We start from the raw sequence: 18,529 nt of genomic DNA on the forward strand, positions 1-18,529 counted from the left end.
TTCTTCATAAGATTGTATCAAGGCATCAACGGTATGTTTAGTAAACGCTTTATTTTGACTATAAGCGTGAGGAGAATTTAGTACGGATTGCAAAAAGGAAGTACTATCAATAAAAGAGCAATTTTCATAGTTAAATTCCTTAAAATCCATAATAGTGGGTGAGGGAGTCCTGGATTAGGGGGTGTTCGGGTAGTCGGACTATACCTTCAGCCGGACTCCTGGACTATGAAGATACAAGATTGAAGACTTCGTCCCGTGTCCGGATGGGACTTTCCTTGGCATGGAAGGCAAGCTTGGCGATGCGGATATTCAAGATCTCCTACCATTGTAACCGACTCTGTGTAACCCTAACCCTATCCGGTGTCAATATAAACCGGAGGGTTGTAGTCCGTAGGCAATCAACTCCATACACAACAATCATACCATAGGCTAGCTTCTAGGGTTTAGCCTCCTTGATCTCGTGGTAGATCTACTCTTGTACTACCCATATCATCAATATTAATCAAGCAGGAGTAGGGTATTACCTCCATCGAGAGGGCCCGAACCTGGGTAAAAAACATCATGTCCCTTGTCTCTTGTTACCATCCGGCCTTGACGCACGGTTCGGGACCCCCTACCCGAGATCCGCCGGTTTTGACACCGACATTGGTGCTTTCATTGAGAGTTCCTCTGTGTCGTCACCTTTAGGCCCGATGGCTCCTTTGATCATCAACAACGATACGGTCTAGGGTGAAACTTTTCTCCCCGGACAGATCTTCGTCTTCGGCGGCTTCGCTCTGCGGGCCAATTCACTCGGCCACCTGGAGCAGATCGAAAGCTACGCCCCTGGCCATCAGGTCAGGTTTGGAAGCCTAAACTACACGGCTGACATCCACGGGGACTTGAACTTCGACGGATTCGAGCCACAGCCAAGCGCGCCGCACTGTCTCGATGGGCATGATATAGCTCTGCCGCCGAACAGCGCCTTGGAGGCCGCATACGCATCGGTTTTGACCATTGATTCGGAGCATGCTGTGTCGATCGAGGATCAGCGGTTAGACGCTGCCTCAGGGGCTGCAATCTCAGAGGCGATCGAGCCGAACTCCAGCCCCACACTCCGCATGGCCCGTGACTCCGAGGATCCGGACTCCGAACCCCCCGCGCCCCTGCCAATCGAATCCGATTGGGCGCCGATAATGGAGTTCACCGCCGCAGACATCTTTCAGCATTCGCCTTTTGGCGACATCCTGAACTCTCTTAAGTCTCTCTCTTTATCAGGAGAGCCCTGGCCGGACTACGGTCAGCGAGGGTGGGATACGGACGATAAGGAAATTCAAAGCCCACCCACCACCCACATTGTAGCCACTGTCGATGATCTAACCGACATGCTTGACTTCAGCTCTGAAGACATCGATGGCATGGACGACGATGTAGGAGACGAACAGGAACCAGCACCTGTAGGGCGCTGGAAGGCCACCTCGTCATATGACATATATATGGTGGATACTCCAAAAGATGGAGATGGCGATGGAACAGTGGGGGATGACGCTCCCAAGAAACAGCCGAAGCGCCGGCGTCAGCGGCGCCGCTCTAAATCCCGCCAAAGCAAAAACGGTGATTCCGGCACGGGAGATAATACTACCCCGGATAACGCCGAAGAACACCCACCTCAGCAAGATTCGGCACAGGAAGATGGAGAAGCCAGCCCTCATGAGAGAGCGGCAGACCGAGAGGTCGAGGATGATGACTATACGCCTCCCTCCGAAGACGAGGCAAGCCTCGATGACGACGAATTCGTCATACCATCAGACCCCGCCGAACAAGAGTGTTTTAAACGCAGGCTTTTAGCCACGGCAAGCAGCCTCAAGAAAAAGTAGCAACAGCTTAAAGCTGCCCAAGATTTGCTAGCTGACAGATGGACTGAAGTCCTTACGGCCGAAGAGTATGAACTCGAACGCCCCTCCAAGAGTTACCCGAAGCGCAGGCCGCTACCCCGATCAGAGGAGGAAGCACCTACATCACCAGCGCATGACATGGAAGACCGGCCACCTCGCGGCCGCGACAGAGAGGCCTCTCGGCCCTCCACCCAAGCCATGCCCCGACGCCGCTCAACTAAGGCACGGGAAAATGCGTCCGACCTGCGAGACATACTGGAGGATAAGGCAAGACAAACAAAATCGATCTACGGATCGCACAGGCGCCCTATGGCATGTGACAATGATCTTCACTCCAGATACAACAAATCCGGCCGGGCCGAACATAACAGACATAGCGCTTCCGAGCTACGTCGTGATATAGCCCAGTACAGAGGCGCCGCACACCCGCTATGCTTCACGAATGAAGTAATTGAACATATAAATGACGCTGGACAACCCGCCGTTCTGGAGGCATCGAGCGCGCACGACGTCTTTGACCACACGATGGAGTTACTCGAGCAGTAACAGTGCTTTTTTTGACTGCTGGCGTCTGGTCAGCCGTTGGTCTTTTTTTACGTTTGGGGCTGCTTCAAGAGTCGATGGCGGGTGGGCCTCATGAGGTGGGTTTCGCCTTGTTTCGTTTCGGTGCGATTGAATTAGCCACGAAGATGAAAATATCTCCCTCGTCAGCCCCTCTCACGTCATCCTCGATTCCTTCCACTCCCTCGCGACCCCCGCCGCCGCCTCCTCTCCCGCTGCCGCCGCGCCAGGGCCTCGCCTTGCCCTCACTGGCCACCAGCGACCTCCAACCCTTGTTCTCCGCCTCGTCGCCATAGCCACCTTGAGCTCGAGCAGAGGAGCGGCTCGGCAGGACAAGGGGGCAACAGCCAGCCGCGTCTCGTCCGTGTCGCGTGGTGGCCCAGATGCGGTCGTCCCGTGCTCTGCCTCCACGAGCGCGGCCTCGATCCAGACTCGGCAGAAGGAGGGGAGCAGCAGCCGGCCATGCTGTGTTGGCCGTGGAGGAGGAAGGAGCTCATGTGGCTAGGGTTTGGCTACCCTCGTCATCCATCTCCTCGATCTCTCTCTGCCTGGCCGTGGTCTGAAGGAGGAAGAAGGGACGCAGCGAAATCGAGCGATGCGGGCTGCAATAGCCTAAATAGGTGGCGGTCGAGACCACGGGAGCGGGAGCGACGGCCATCTGCCCCCGCCCCACTCTCTTTACCTCTTCTATGGAGATGCTTTGCTGGGGACATATGATTTCATCCCATTCTGTACTATCCATCAGGTATGGATTTCTCTCGCCACTTTCTTTTTAGTCAATGAATTGGTGTCTAATATAGGAAGGCTAATTCGTCCCCAATCTAGGCCTCAGATCCACGGCTTCTCCATCTTCCTCCTCCAGCCCCTTTCTCCATGTCGGCCATCCAAGATAGAGACGGCTTGGATGACAAGGGCCAAGCATCAGCATGGATGACAGCCTCCAAGATTTAAGTGGTCAAGTATGAATGACGATGCAGCCTGCAGGTAATCATTTGTGTTATTTACCTATCTTTTCCAGGTTCGTCATATCCATAGCCTAATGTATTTCATCATCCCATATGATTCAAGCTGGGCCATACAGTTGTATGCTAGATTGGTATGTACTATATACATCTGGATGACCGTGAGGATTAAAGAGTGCCGTTAATTCCAATGGAAAACATGCCTAAATCTCGCTGTCCACTAATTCACGGCAATGAAATTCTCTAACTCTGCAAAAATCGCTTTGATGTTGTACCAGCTGAAGCTTTTTCGTCTTCTGAATTGAACAGGCAGGAGTTTAGTTTGGTGTTCTCAAACAGGCCATAGTTTGATGTCCTAAATCTAATTTGGCCTTTCAAGTTAGATATTATCCATGTATAAATACAGATTTCCTTGAATATATATTGTTTTGATCAGCACAAAATAGCTCTAGCCTCTCGTACAATTTTCAGTGTCATGCATGGGTGGTTTTTGTGCAGTTATGTTGATCTGCATGCATTTTCTGCATTATAGTGTTGATATGTCTCAGTAAAATAGTGAGTACATATAACGTATGCAAGCTACAATCAGTTAGTTTTGTTACTAATCCATTGATTCTTTGTTACATTCCAAGAGTCAGGGTACCGACACCCAAATAAATTCAGGCCAGTCCTCGATGTGAAGAAGCTAAGGGAGGCGGATCCCGACCCTTATGACAGCCAAAATTAGGCCGCCACTCGTCTCTCTCCCGCACCTGCTCTTCAGATGGCCAACAACACTTCGCGAGCAATGACTGCTGTCCAGTTAAGAGCAAGTATGTTTTCTTGCTGAAGCATTGTTTGGATTATAGTTACTTCTCTGTTTCTGTCAATAACTACACATGTGTTCTTCTACTTATACCGTCAAATTCTTATCTTTTGACATGGATCCTTTAAGAACATTAAATAGACCACCCAGTGCATGTAGAGATTGTCCAATGCCCTCAACTATGCCATGATGTATTCATGCAAGGTGATGTTATAACCATATCTAGAGAAGATCGCAGACAAATTTCTTAAGCACTATTGTGTTCACTATGCTCTCCACTGGCATGTCAGCACTGATTTTATCTTTCTAAGTTCCCAAGAATTAGAATTTACTATTTAGATAGTGACAGTGTTTCGAAGGTTTGAGTTTTTTTAAGATCCCCATATGTGTTTCTGCAACTTACAAGGTGTTGTGCACCTTGCATATTGCAATATTACCTTAGAAGGGCTGATCACATTCAGAAAGACAACTTCGTAACCATTACAATATTTCTCTGTTTCTTTTTTTCTTAATATTCCCTTCTTTTCTGAAGTTCTTCTTGCAAACTGTCGATCAAGGTTGTATTATGTAATTTTAGGCTATGTATTTTTGGCGCATTCCCATTTTGGAAAAGAAGCAGTAGCCAGTGATGTGTGATGTTTCAAGAACTGAAATTAGTAAACAACTCTATACGAAAGAATAATAATGAACATGACTTCAAAAACCTGGAGATGTTATACTGAAATTGCTGCAAATCTTTGGAGATGTTTCCTAAAGAGCACAAGCATAGTAGATTTACTGAATTCAGATAACAACATGCAACAATACAGAGCTATAGTAATTAGCTTTTGTTCAAAGCTCTAGCAATACTTATTTCTGCCCCCTATTGTTGTCAACCATGTTATATGCTGAATATAATAAAGATACATCTTACAAATAAATCAGTGTATACTTCAATCTTGCTGCTTTCTAGAAAGTACCTCCTACTTTTTACTTGCTTTCTTTTCTATAAGAACGCAATTATACTGCTGAGAGAATAGTTTAGATACCCGATTTGCAACATTCAGGATATCGGTAATTGGTACCATATTGGCCGGGTGCTGAGTAGGGATAAATAGGCGAATTCGCTGACCAACCGAGCAGCGATTAACTGACCGAGATGCCTAACTGGCCGATATTTGGAACAATGCCGATTTGAACTGAAATTTATTCGCTTACCACTGCCTTCCTTCTAAGAATTATTCATATTTTTTGTGTAAAATTTCCCAGATTAGTACATTTGGTAGGTATATTTGTGAAAATGAAAAAAAAAACGGAGAACTTTTTTAATTTTAATTTTGACTATGCTCTCAACGTGCTAGACCAAATGGGTTGAAACTTTCCCAGATTGCTACACCTGGTATGGTTGACGATCTGTGAAAATTTTAAAAATTCCGAGAACTTTTTTTGGGTCAAAATTTGTCATAAAAGCTCAGAAATTTTAAATTTGACGATACTCTCAACAATTCTTTGCTGTTGCTTGTGTAGGAAAGATCTTGCTGTTACTTGTCTTTTCAACAGTTCTTCTGTGTGGAAGGCACTTTGCTCACACTCAAATACTACCTCTGAAACATGGAAGAAGGAAAAGGTTACTCTTCTGATCTTGAGAATACAGTTTCAGAGAAGCTAGCAGATGCAGAAGAATCTCTGAAGAAGTTGAAGCAGGTCTGTTCAGCACCCTGCATCGTTACTTGAACCGCCTTTCTGGCCTTGTAACTATACCGCTTTAACAGAGTTCGACGTGTATTGGTACCATGTAATTCTCAGAATTTTTAGGCTGATGGAAATACATAGTTCGACGTGTATTGATATCTTCAGACCTTTGCTTCCGTAGTTTCGCCGAACTGAACTTCTCTAAAATACATGAACTAGAGCTTAGTCTTTAGATATTTTGTTTTTAATTTAAAATTGTTTAGATTGATTACTCCACCATTAAAATGTTTTTATAGAGGTAAAATGCTTCTATATATATGACTGGTAGATACAAAATCTGGACAGTTATGTCAGACCTTTTATCTTGGCATTTGCTTTTCATGAATCTACTAAAGTTTTTTTACCTGGTGATCTTCTGTGCAGCTATATTCTGGTTATAGGGCCCCTATAGGAAAAGCAATAATTTGAATTATTTTCTTAAATTTTCCATTCAAAATTCCTAAGTAATTATAACAACTTGAGTGTATCCATATAGTTACATATCACATTAGATTTTCTTCTTAACTGGATTTTATGCCATGTAATGTAGGTTCTCTTCAATTTGCTGTTGTGCTAGGCATGAACAGAATGGCTTCCTCTTCTTATGAACCACACTGATGTTGGCTTCCGGTTTCTGCTGCAATGGTTTTTTTTACTATGGACATCGTTTCTTGAGGCTATGTCTCTGCTATAGGTATGACATTATCGTTGGAACTTATACTATGTCTACTTGCTTCTGCATTATATACTGGATGGAAATAATTTCTTTGTACGCTAGAACATGGCCTTGCTAATTAGCAGGCATTCCTGAAGGTTTTTTGAACTGTTGGGAGACATGAGAAGGTTTTTCCTGTTAGTGCTTATGATTGGTTTGCTTCATGCTTACTGCTTTAGGACAAATATGTGCATGTTGGTTAATATCAACGTGTGTGGGATGTGCCCAGTTATCTTAGCTTTTTGCAATACATGAGATTACTTCTTTGAGAGAATATTTGCTGCTTGCTGATAAGGGAAGGCTAAGTGCACAGATAATTAATGCGGGTGTTCCAGAATTCAGTGTATACCACCTGCTTATTGTTTATGTATGCCCAAACCGATGGTAGCTGCTTACGATAAAGGATTTTATTTTTAATATATGGGTTATAGAATCCAGCAGATCGCCTGCTTACTATTTATATATGCAAAGGGTAATGCTTGTTGCACACTTATAATAAAGGGTAGTTAACTAGCAGAGGCACACTGGTATGATATACATGTTCATACATTAATATTATTACATATATATTAGTCAAAGGGACACTGTTATAGTCCATGATGTAAGCGGGGATTTTACGTCTTCAATTAGAAAAGGCATCCTAAAACTTGTGATGTTATTCTGTGGAAAAAATGTCGGTACCAAATGCTAAGCAGATAAATATTGTTTTAAATCAGGTACTTGAGTCATTGGCGCAACTGGTAAATTTCGGTGGCTTAGATGGAATTTCATTGATAGGTTCTCTGTCATTAACTATGTGGTGCTAATTTGTTTTTATGTCTCTAGGTCTCCGCATTTCGGGGGACTAAGTCCGACGACGGGAGATTCTACATATATTTTCTAAAAGACATGTCGCTTGGTCGAGGCCTTGATCATGGTGATATGTGTTTATTCGTCCGGTGACTCAGTAGAACGATAACCTCTGTGCACAGTGATGTTTCAGTTTCTACATAGATGGTTTCAAGCATGAGAAGGTTTCAAAATTAAACGAGTCTTGTACAGGACTGATAACAAATTATGCTTTCTGAGTTTCTGAGTTTCAAGCTACTGAAAGTAATTGAAGCTTTGCCTTCGCTATGTAAGAATGGTTGCATGTGTTAATTAGTGGTGCACATTTTTTGAGACTGTCCAAAATGCTTATATGAAATTGATGGGTACCTGGAACTTCTTGTGATTGAAACTAAATAGTGGAACACATCACATGCTTATTGGTCATATGTTACCGCTTATCAATATATCTCATATGAAACCTTTTACTTAACGTTGCAAAGGTTATTCCCTGATATAAACATCTTATGCATTTACTTGTTTGTGTAGAAGTGTGATCTGTTAACCAATGTACTTCTGTAAGTATTACAGTTCTATAAATAGGAGGGAATGGGGGAAATAGCTATCAAAGAATACACCATGTTATCACTCCTAATTCCGTAGTATAGTAACATTCACAAGGCAATATAAGTAGGTCTTGGTCTCTAAGTAATAAATATTCTAACTTGTATGGTTTGAAAACTTGTTTGGCTCTCGGCCTTTGCGCCATTGGCGCAATGGGTCATCTAGTGGATCATAAAATCCCAGAGGGTTTCAAACCCGTAAACATCGAATCATACGATGGCACAACAGACCCGGTGGTATGGATCGAGGATTATCTCCTTCACATCCACATGGCACGCGGCGATGATCTATACGCCATCAAATACCTCCCGCTCAAATTTAAAGGACCGGCCCGGCATTGGCTTAACAGCTTGCCAGCAGACTCAATTGGTTCTTGGAAGGACCTGGAAGCCGCATTCCTCGACAACTTCCAGGGCACTTACGTGCTACCGCCAGATGCCGACGACTTAAGCCACATAATTCAGCAGCCAGAGGAATCGGCCAGACAATTCTGGACACGGTTCCTAACAAAGAAAAACCAAATAGTCGACTGTCCGGACGCAGAGGCCCTAGCAGCCTTCAAGCATAACATCCGCGACGAGTGGCTTGCCCGGCACCTGGGACAGGAAAAGCCGAAATCCATGGCAGCCCTCACGACACTCATGACCCGCTTTTGCGCGGGAGAAGACAGCTGGCTAGCTCGCAGTAACAACTTATCAAAGAACCCTGGTAATTCGGATACCGAGGACAAAAGTGGCAGGACACGTCGGAATAAGCAAAAACGCCGCGTTAACAGCGACAGCAATGAAGACACGACAGTCAATGCCGGATTCAAAGGCTATAAATCCAGTCAGCGGAAAAAGCCATTCAAAAAGAATACTCAGGGCCCTTCCAGTTTGGACCGAATACTCGATCGCTTATGCCAGATACATGGCACCCCCGAAAGGCCAGCCAATCACACTAACAGGGATTGTTGGGTGTTCAAGCAGGCAGGCAAGTTAAGGGCCGAAAACAGAGACAAGGGGCTGCACAGCGACGACGAGGAGCCCAAGCCGCCGAACAACAATGGACAGAAGGGCTTTCCCCCACAAGTGCGGACGGTGAACATGATATACGCAACCCACATTCCCAAGCGGGAGCGGAAACATGCGCTACGGGACGTATACGCGATAGAGCCAGTCGCCCCAAAGTTCAACCCATGGTCCTCCTGCCCGATCACTTTTGATCGAAGGGACCATCCCACTAGCATCCGTCATGGCGGCTTCGCCGCATTGGTTCTCGACCCAATCATCGACGGATTTCATCTCACAAGAGTCCTCATGGACGGCGGCAGTAGCCTGAACCTGCTTTATCAGGATACAGTGCGGAAAATGGGCATAGATCCCTCAAGGATTAAGCCCACAAGAACGACCTTTAAAGGCGTTATACCAGGTGTAGAAGCCAACTGTACAGGCTCAGTAACACTTGATGTGGTCTTCGGATCCCCGGACAATTTCCGAAGCGAAGATTTAATCTTCGATATAGTCCCGTTTCGCAGTGGCTATCACGCCCTGCTCGGACGAACCGCATTTGCAAAGTTCAATGCGGTGCCGCACTACGCATATCTCAAGCTCAAGATGCCAGGCCCTCGAGGAGTAATTACGGTCAACGAAAACACCGAACGCTCCCTCCGTACGGAGGAGCATACGGCGGCTCTCGCAGCGGAGGTACAAAGTAGCCTTCTCAGGCAATTCTCCAGTCCAGCCATTAAAAAGCTAGACACTGCCAAGCGCGCCCGGAGTAACCCACAACAGGACCGCCTGGCACACTCTGAGCAAGCGTAGCAATGCGGCCCCAACCCCAGCTTTCGCGACATAATGAAACCAGTACCTCGCGTACATAACTACGCCCTTCAAATACCATGGGCACAGGGGAAGGGGCACAATAACGGCACGCCCAGAATACGGCTTAAAACGTACTAGGGGCTGCCGGATTCTCTTTTTAATTTTTTCTTACCTTCAGGACTCCATACTTCGGATGACCTGTTCGGCAATTCAACTGCCGCACAAACGATGCAAGATCCAGGGAGGCAGACAAGCCATGCCGCACTATGGAACTCCCAGGTGGTCTCTGTTACGAGCGGTATACCTATTTTAAATACAATTCCGCGGCCTGCCCCCGATCAGGACATACTGAATAGTCCAATATCTTTTGCTTACCGCACTATTTGTATCGTTCGGCTTTGATAAATAGCCTTTATATAAACAATGCATAGCTTTTGTCTATTTTCTGCATTACTCTCTTTTATATATGTTCATTAATGACATGTTGCACCCGTACACTGTGGTACGGCAAGTACGCCAGGGGCTTCAGTACCCTTTAATATGGTGTGAGAAGTCCGTACACTTTCACAAGTGCGGCACCCCGAACTTATAGCACTATATGCATCGGCTCCGAATCATGATTTGGGTCAATAGTTGGGTTTGCCCGGCTCCTATGTTTTGGTGCCTTACGTTCCGCTATATCGGCTAAGGTAGCACTAGGAGAACCACTGCGATTGTGCCCCGGTTGAGCTGGGTTAAGCACCTCAGTGGAGAAAGCTAAAACTGACTGTCATGATGAGGCGACAGACCGGTCGCTGTTCGAGAGGTTTTTTCGAGTCCCTATAGACTTATGCCGCTTCGAGCGAGGAGCCGGATTTGTCCGGCCAAGGCGTGGATAGCGCCCCGAACTCGGTCTTCTAAACTAGGGGCTTCGCCGAAATTTAAAATTATAAAGTTCTATGGCTAAGTGAGAGTGTTCAAGCATTATAGTCCGATTGCCTGGTTCGTTGTGCTGAGCGCCTCCCTCGAAGGACCCAACTATGGGAAAAAGAGCGCTCAGGTTTATCCCGAACACCCCAGCACTAGTGGCATGGGGGCAGAAGCCGACGACTGGCCATCTCTCAATTTTTTGATAAACGGCCACACAGAAAATAATATTTTAAATTCAACAAGCATTGCTTAAGCGCCTATGAACAAGTTTTCAGCGCACAGGATAAAAACGAGCGAGTTTATTCAAAAATTACATCCTTGGTACATTCATCTGCCACAAGGCGGGCACCCGCAAGAACATCCTTGTAATAGTTCTCGGGCTTGCGATGCTCCTTCCCCGGCGGCAGCCCGTCCTTCACAAGCTTCTCACCGTCCAGCTTACCCCAGTGCACCTTTGCACGGGCAAGGGCCCGACGGGCACCTTCGATGCAGACGGAGCGCTTGATGACCTCGAGCCTTGGACAGGCCTCCACCAGCTGCCGCACCAGCCCGAAGTAGCTCCCAGGCAGGGCCTCTCCGGGCCACAGCCGAACTATGAAGCCCTTCATGACCTGTTCGGCCGCCTTGTGGAGCTCGACCAGCTGTTTCAGCTGGTCGCTCAAGGGCACAGGGTGTCCGGCCTCAGCATACTGAGACCAGAACACCTTCTCTGACGAGCTGCCCTCTTCATCTCGGTAGAATGCGGCAGCGTCGGATACGCTGCGGGGAAGATCTGCGAATGCCCCTGGAGAACTCCGGATTCGGGTAAGTAACAAGTAGTTTACTTTTATATTTCTGCTTTGCATAAAGAATGCCTTACCCGCTGCTATCTTCTTAATCTCCTCCAACTCTTGGAGGGCCTTTTGGGCTTCGGCCTTGGCAGACTTGGCAGTCTCAAGGGCCGCCGCGAGCTCGGACGCTTGGGTCTTTGACTCAAGCTCCAAACTCTCATGTTTTTTCATGAGAGCCTGAAGCTCTTGCTGCACCTTGCCGACCTGAGCCCCAAGTTTCTCTCGCTCGGTGCGCTCCGCGGCCGGTTTTTTTCCGGCCTTGGACAGCGCCTGCTTGAGGGTCGCCACCTCAGTCATGGCCCCTATAATAAGCAGTGCAATCCTGTTATTTTTTGCAATCACGCCTCTCTATAGGCACTTTTTCTGTAAGGTATTTTCTACCTTCTTTTTCCTCGAGCTGCCGCTTGGCAAGGCCGAGCTCTTGCTCGGTCCGCTCGAGGTCCTGTTTCAGGACACCCACCTCCGCAGTCAGTGCGGCGGTGGATAGCAGCGAAGCCTGCACACACATATTGACTCTTTATTGTTAGACTCCTGTGAAATTTACTAGATCCTCTATTCGGCTTTTCTTTTCGAACGCCAAACAGAGCATCAGGAGCTACTGTCTATGCGGTTATATTTTTACATATTTTTACTTACCTCGAAGCCTGTTGGGAGGCTAGCGCAAGCTTCACTCAGTCCGCTCTTGGCGGACTGAACCTTCTGGATCACCGTACTCATAATAGTACGGTGCTCCTCGTTGATGGAGGCGCCATCAAGCACCTCGAGCAGATTGTTCGGCACCTCCGGTTGGACGGAGGCCGCCGGCTCAGAAGGCTTGCTCCTCTTGGAAGGAGTTCGCCTACCGCGGTCCAGAACTGTTGAAGATTCCGGCACGGTGTCTGGCACAAAGCCGGACTTGGAGCCCTGGGGGGTCTTGTCCCCTTTACTCCTGGGGTCCGGGAGGTCGCCCTGCGGCTCCTCCAGGACCACCTCCTCCTGCCCCGGAGCTCGTTGCGACGCCACTTCGGCGTCGTCCGCAGTGCGGGGGGAGACAGCAGGCGGAACTGAGTTCACGTCCGATGAATCCATGGAGACGCTCAACGACTCGTTGAGTTCGGCCCGGGGCGGGCTGCATAATTATGTTCGACATTAGGGAAAGCTATGCAACAAAGGAACATCATGAGCTATTCGGATATCAGAACTTACGATTTCGCCAGACGCTTGGCCCTGTTTGGCCACTCCTCTTTGCCCTCTTCGGCGTTGGGGGCGTAGTCCGGCGGAGGGGTCTTCCTTTTCCTAGACCCCTCGGCCTCCCCCGTTGGGGCGGCCTTCCTCTTCTCTCCTCCCCCCGCTGGGGGGGGAGAGGTTTCTTCTTCCTCCTCCTCGTCTTCACGGGGGGAGTGCGTCTCGGACTCGTCGGACGACGAGTCCGACACCACCATATGCCGGGAACTCTTTCGAGTCCCCGTGGCCTTCTTCTTCTTGGCCTTCTTCTCCGGCACCACATAAGGTGCCGGAACCAGCAGCTTCGCTAGTAGAGCGGGGGCTGGGTCTTCAGGTAAGGGAGCCGGACAGTTAATCGATCCGGACTTCGCCCGCCAAGCCTGTCAAAGGTAAGGGAGCTTAGATCCCGCATAGAGTCAAACTATGAAAAAACTTAACATCCTGTAAAAGGTGAAAATAGCTTACCTCGCTAGCGTGACGCTGCGAGCTGTATCCGCGGTCCTCGGAAGCGGATGTGGGAGTCTCGGCGCCTTTGGTTAGCACCTTCCAGACATCTTCATACGTCGTGTCGAAGATCCTGTTAAGGGTTTGGTGCTGTGCCGGGTTGAACTCCCATAGATTAAAGCCCCGTTGTTGACACGGGAGGATCCGGCGGACGAGCATAACCTGGACTACATTGACGAGCTTGATCGGCTTGCTCACCAGGGACTGGATGCATGTCTGCAGTCCGGTCACCTCTTTTTCGTCACCCCACGATAGGCCCGTCTCTTTCCAGGACATAAGCCGCGTGGGGGGTCCGGATCGGAACTCGGGGGTTGCGATCCATTTCGGATCGCGCGGCTCGGTGATGTAAAACCACCACGATTGCCATCCCTTCAGGGTCTCCACGAAGGAGCCCTCGAGCCATAGGACGTTGGCCATCTTGCCCGCCATGGCGCCTCCGCATTCCGCCTGGCTGCCGCGCACCACCTTGGGCTTGACGTTGAAGGTCTTGAGCCAGAGGCCGAAATGGGGGCGGATGCGGAGGAAGGCCTCGCACACGACGATAAACGCCGAGATGTTGAGGACGAAGTTCGGGGCCAGATCGTGGAAATCCAGGCCATAGTAAAACATGATCCCCCGGACCAATGAGTGGAGTGGAAAACCCAGTCCACGGAGGAAGTGGGGAAGGAATACTACCCTCTCATGGGGCCTTGGGGTGGGGAGAAGCTGCCCCTCCTCGGAAAGCCGGTGCGCGATATCTTTGGACAAGTATCCGGCCTTCCTTGGCTTTTTGACATGGCCCTCCGTGACGGAGGAGACCATCCACTTGCCTCCCGCTCCGGACATTGCTGGAGAAGGTTGAGGTGGGAAGTGCGGGCTTGGGCGCTGGAGCTCGAGTGCGCAGGAGATGGATAGGCAAAAGAGGAAGAAGGCGTAGGTAAAAGGGTGGATCCTTATCCCCTTATATGGGCGGATGCGGTTGTGCGTCCCCACCAGCCTAGTAAAACTCGCTTGCCTCCCAAGCGCCGTGATAAATGGCGCGGTTGGGTTACCCACATCCGTATTGATGAGAATCGCGTAAAGGGGGTACACGATCTCTTCTTTGACAAGACGTGCCAAGGAAACCGCCTCACAAAACATGCTGAGGTGGAAAAGTAAAAACGATTCGAGTAAAGGACTTGGCCGTAGTGTGATGACGCACTGCGGAATACGTCGACAGATTTGATTTGTGTCAATATTATTCTCTCTATGGCAATATGTGGAAACTTATTTTGCAGAGCCGGACACTACTCTTGGTGTTTATAATCTTCTATGAAGGACTTGGAGGAGGAACCCGCCTTGCAATGCCGAAGACAATTTGCACGCCGGACTCGTCGTCATTGAAGTCTGGTTCAGGGGCTACTGAGGGAGTCCTGGATTAGGGGGTGTTCAGGTAGCCGGACTATACCTTCAGCCGGACTCCTGGACTATGAAGATACAAGATTGAAGACTTCGTCCCGTGTCCGGATGGGACTTTCCTTGGCGTGGAAGGCAAGCTTGGCGATGCGGATATTCAAGATCTCCTACCATTGTAACCGACTCTGTGTAACCCTAACCCTATCTGGTGTCTATATAAACCGGAGGGTTGTAGTCCGTAGGCAATCAACTCCATACACAACAATCATACCATAGGCTAGCTTCTAGGGTTTAGCCTCCTTGATCTCGTGATAGATCTACTCTTGTACTACCCATATCATCAATATTAATCAAGCAGGAGTAGGGTATTACCTCCATCAAGAGGGCCCGATCCTGGGTAAAAAACATCGTGTCCCTTGTCTCCTGTTACCATCCGGCCTTGACGCATAGTTCGGGACCCCCTACCCGAGATCCGCCGGTTTTGACACCGACAGTGGGTTTAGCAACATCTAGGGTTTTAATTTCTTCAATCCCACTTTTATCAATTTTAGCATCAAGATCAAAAAATTCTGAATTCTTGGAACGCCTTCTAGGTAAAGGTGGATCATATTCAGTCCCATCATTATCAAGATTCATATTGCAAAAAAAAGATTTAATAGGGGACACATCAATAACTTTTAGATCTTCATGTTTATTTTCATAGGAACTAGAAGAACACGCTCTCATAAAGGCAACTTTCTTAGCACGCATCCTAGCGGTTCTTTCTTTGCACTCATCAATGGAAATTCTAATGGCTTTGAGAGACTCATTAATATCATGCTTAGGTGGAATGGATCTAAGTTTCAAAGAATCAACATCAAGAGAAATCCTATCAACGTTCCTAGCCTACTCATCAATCTTAAGCAATTTTTCTTCAATCATAGCATTGAAACTCTTTTGCGAAGTAATAAATTCTTTAATATTAGATTCAAAATCAGAGGCCATCTTATTATAATTTCCATAAGAATTGTTGTAGGAATTACCATAATTATTAGAGGGATTACTAGGATAAGGCCTAGGATTGAAATTTCCTCTATATGCATTGTTACCAAAATTGTTCCTACCAACAAAATTCACATCCATAGATTCATTATTATTCTCAGTCAAAGTAGACAAGGGCATATCATTAGGATCAGAAGAAACACTCTTACTGGCAAATAATTTCATAAGTTCATCCATCTTTCCACTTCAAACATTAATTTCTTCTATCGCATGCACCTTTTTATTAGTAGATCTTTCAGTATGCCATTGAGAATAATTAACCATAATATTGTCTAGGAGTTTAGTAGCTTCTCCTAAAGTGATTTCCATAAAAGTGCCTCCCGCGGCCGAATCTAAAAGATTTCTAGAAGCAAAATTCAATCCGGCATAAAAATTTATATCATCATCCACAAATTTAAACCATGAGTAGGACAATTACGTATCATTAATTTCATTCTCTCCCAAGCTTGTGCAACATGTTCATGATCAAGTTGCTTAAAATTCATAATATCGTTTCTAAGAGAGATGATCTTAGCAGGAGGAAAATACTTAGAGATAAAAGCATCATTGCACTTCTTCCATGAATCAATACTATTTTTAGGCAAAGACGAAAACCAAGCTTTAGCACGATCTCTAAGCGAAAAAAGAAATAGCTTCAATTTAACAATATCATTATCCACATCTTTCTTCTTTTGCATATCACACAAATCAACGAAGCTATTAAGATGGGTAGCGGCATCTTCACTAGGAAGGCCGGAAAATGGATATTTCATGACAAGATTCAGCAAAGCAGTATTAATTTCACAAGATTCAGCATCGGTAAGAGGAGCAATCGAAGTGCTAATAAAATCATTATTGTTGGTATTGGTGAAGTCACACAATTTAGTGTTATCTTGAGCCATCGTGATAAGCAAGCAAACTAACACACAAGCAAACAAAAAGCAAGCGGGCAAAAAGAGGCAAATAGAGAAAGAGAGGGAGGATAGAGAGAGAGGGCGAATAAAACGGCAAGGGTGAAGTGGGGGAGAGGAAAAAGAGAGGCAAATGGCAAATAATGTAATGCGGGAGATAAGGGCATGTGATGGGTACTTGGTATATTGACTTTTGCGTAGACCTCCCCAGCAACGGCGCCAGAAATCCTTCTTGCTACCTCTTGAGCACTGCGTTGGTTTTCCCCGAAGAGGAAGGGATGATGCAGCAAAGTAGCGTAAGTATTTCCCTCAGTTTTTAAAAACCAATGTATCAATCCAGTAGGAGGCTACACGTGAGTCCCTCGCACCTTCACAAAACAAATAAATCCTCGCAACCAACGCGATAAGGGGTTGTCAATCCCTACACGGCCACTTACGAGAGTGAGATCTGATAGATATGATAAGATAATATTTTTGGTATTTTTGTGATAAAGATGCAAAGTAAAAATAAAAGCAAAGTAAAAAAGCAAAGGAAATAACTAAGTATTAGGAGATTAATATGATGAAGATAGACCCGGGGGCCATAGGTTTCACTAGTGGCTTCTCTCGAGAGCATAAGTATTCTACGGTGGGTGAACAAATTACTGTCGAGCAATTGACAGAATTGAGTATAGTTATGAGAATATCTAGGTATGATCATGTATATAGGCATCACGTCCGAGACAAGTAGACCGACTCCTGCCTGCATCTACTACTATTACTCCACTCATCGACCGCTATCCAGCATGCATCTAGAGTATTAAGTTAATGAAAATAGAGTAACGCCTTAAGCAAGATGACATGATGTAGAGGGATAAACTCATGCAATATGATGAAAACCCCATCTTGTTATCCTCGATGGCAACAATACAATACGTGCCTTACTGCCCCTACTGTCACTGGGAAAGGACACCACAAGATTGAACCCAAAACTAAGCACTTCTCCCATTGCAAGAAAGATCAATCTAGTAGGCCAAACCAAACTGATAATTCAAAGAGACTTGCAAAGATAACCAATCATACATAAAAGAATTCAGAGAAGATTCAAATATTGTTCATAGATAGACTTGATCATAAACCCACAATTCATCGGTCTCAAAAAACACACCCAAAAAGAAGATTACATCGAATAGATCTCCACAAGAGAGGGGGAGAACGTTGTATTGAGATCCAAAAAGAGAGAAGAAGTCATCTAGCTAATAACTATGGACCCGTAGGTCTGAGGTGAACTACTCACACTTCATCGGAGGGGCTATGATGTTGATGTAGAAGCCCTCCGTGATCGATGCCCCTTTCGGCGGAGCTCCAAAACAGGCCCTAAGATGGGATCTCGTGGATATAGAAAGTTGCGGCGGTGGAATTAGGGTTTTGGCTCCGTATCTGATCGTTTGGGGGTACGTAGGTATATATAGGAGGAAGGAGTGCGTCGGTGGAGCAACAGGGGGCCCACGAGGGTGGAGGGCGCGCCTGGGGGGTAGGCGCACCCCCTACCTCGTGGCCTCCTCATTTGTGTCTTGACGTAGGGTCCAAGTCTCCTGGGTCTTGTTCGTTGAGAAAATCACGTTCTCGAAGGTTTCATTCCGTTTGGACTCCGTTTGATATTCCTTTTCTTCGAAACCCTAAAACAGGCAAAAAAACAGCAATTCTGGGCTGGGCCTCCGGTTAATAGGTTAGTCCCAAAAATAATATAAAAGTGGATAATAAAGCCTAATAATGTCCAAAACAGTAGATAATATAGCATGGAGCAATCAAAAATTATAGATACGTTGGAGACGTATCATAGGGCACCCCAAAAGAGAGAAGTTTTCATAAGTCTCACAAGTTAGGGTTAGGCAAACAGGTCTATAGCTCTCGGGAAAGAGCACCCTTGTAATCGTGA

General features: G+C 46.7%; 1 long non-coding RNA gene across 2 annotated transcripts; it reads left to right on the top strand.

Moving 5' to 3' along the window:
• The first annotated feature begins 3,272 nt into the window (after positions 1–3,272).
• On the top strand, positions 3,273–7,800 carry LOC147990975 (uncharacterized). Of its 2 annotated transcripts, none has more exons than XR_015601926.1 (5): positions 3,273–3,419; positions 4,030–4,209; positions 5,709–5,885; positions 6,463–6,606; positions 7,453–7,800. It is a non-coding gene; the product is annotated as an uncharacterized LOC147990975 (long non-coding RNA). The 2 variants fall into 2 exon arrangements; XR_015601927.1 differs by having other exon boundaries at positions 4,036–4,209.
• The last annotated feature ends 10,729 nt before the right edge of the window (positions 7,801–18,529 follow it).

Source organism: Triticum urartu, chromosome 1A, assembly GCF_056163025.1.
Source record: "Triticum urartu cultivar PI428250 chromosome 1A, HENAU_Tu73, whole genome shotgun sequence".
Taxonomy (NCBI): Eukaryota; Viridiplantae; Streptophyta; class Magnoliopsida; order Poales; family Poaceae; genus Triticum; species Triticum urartu.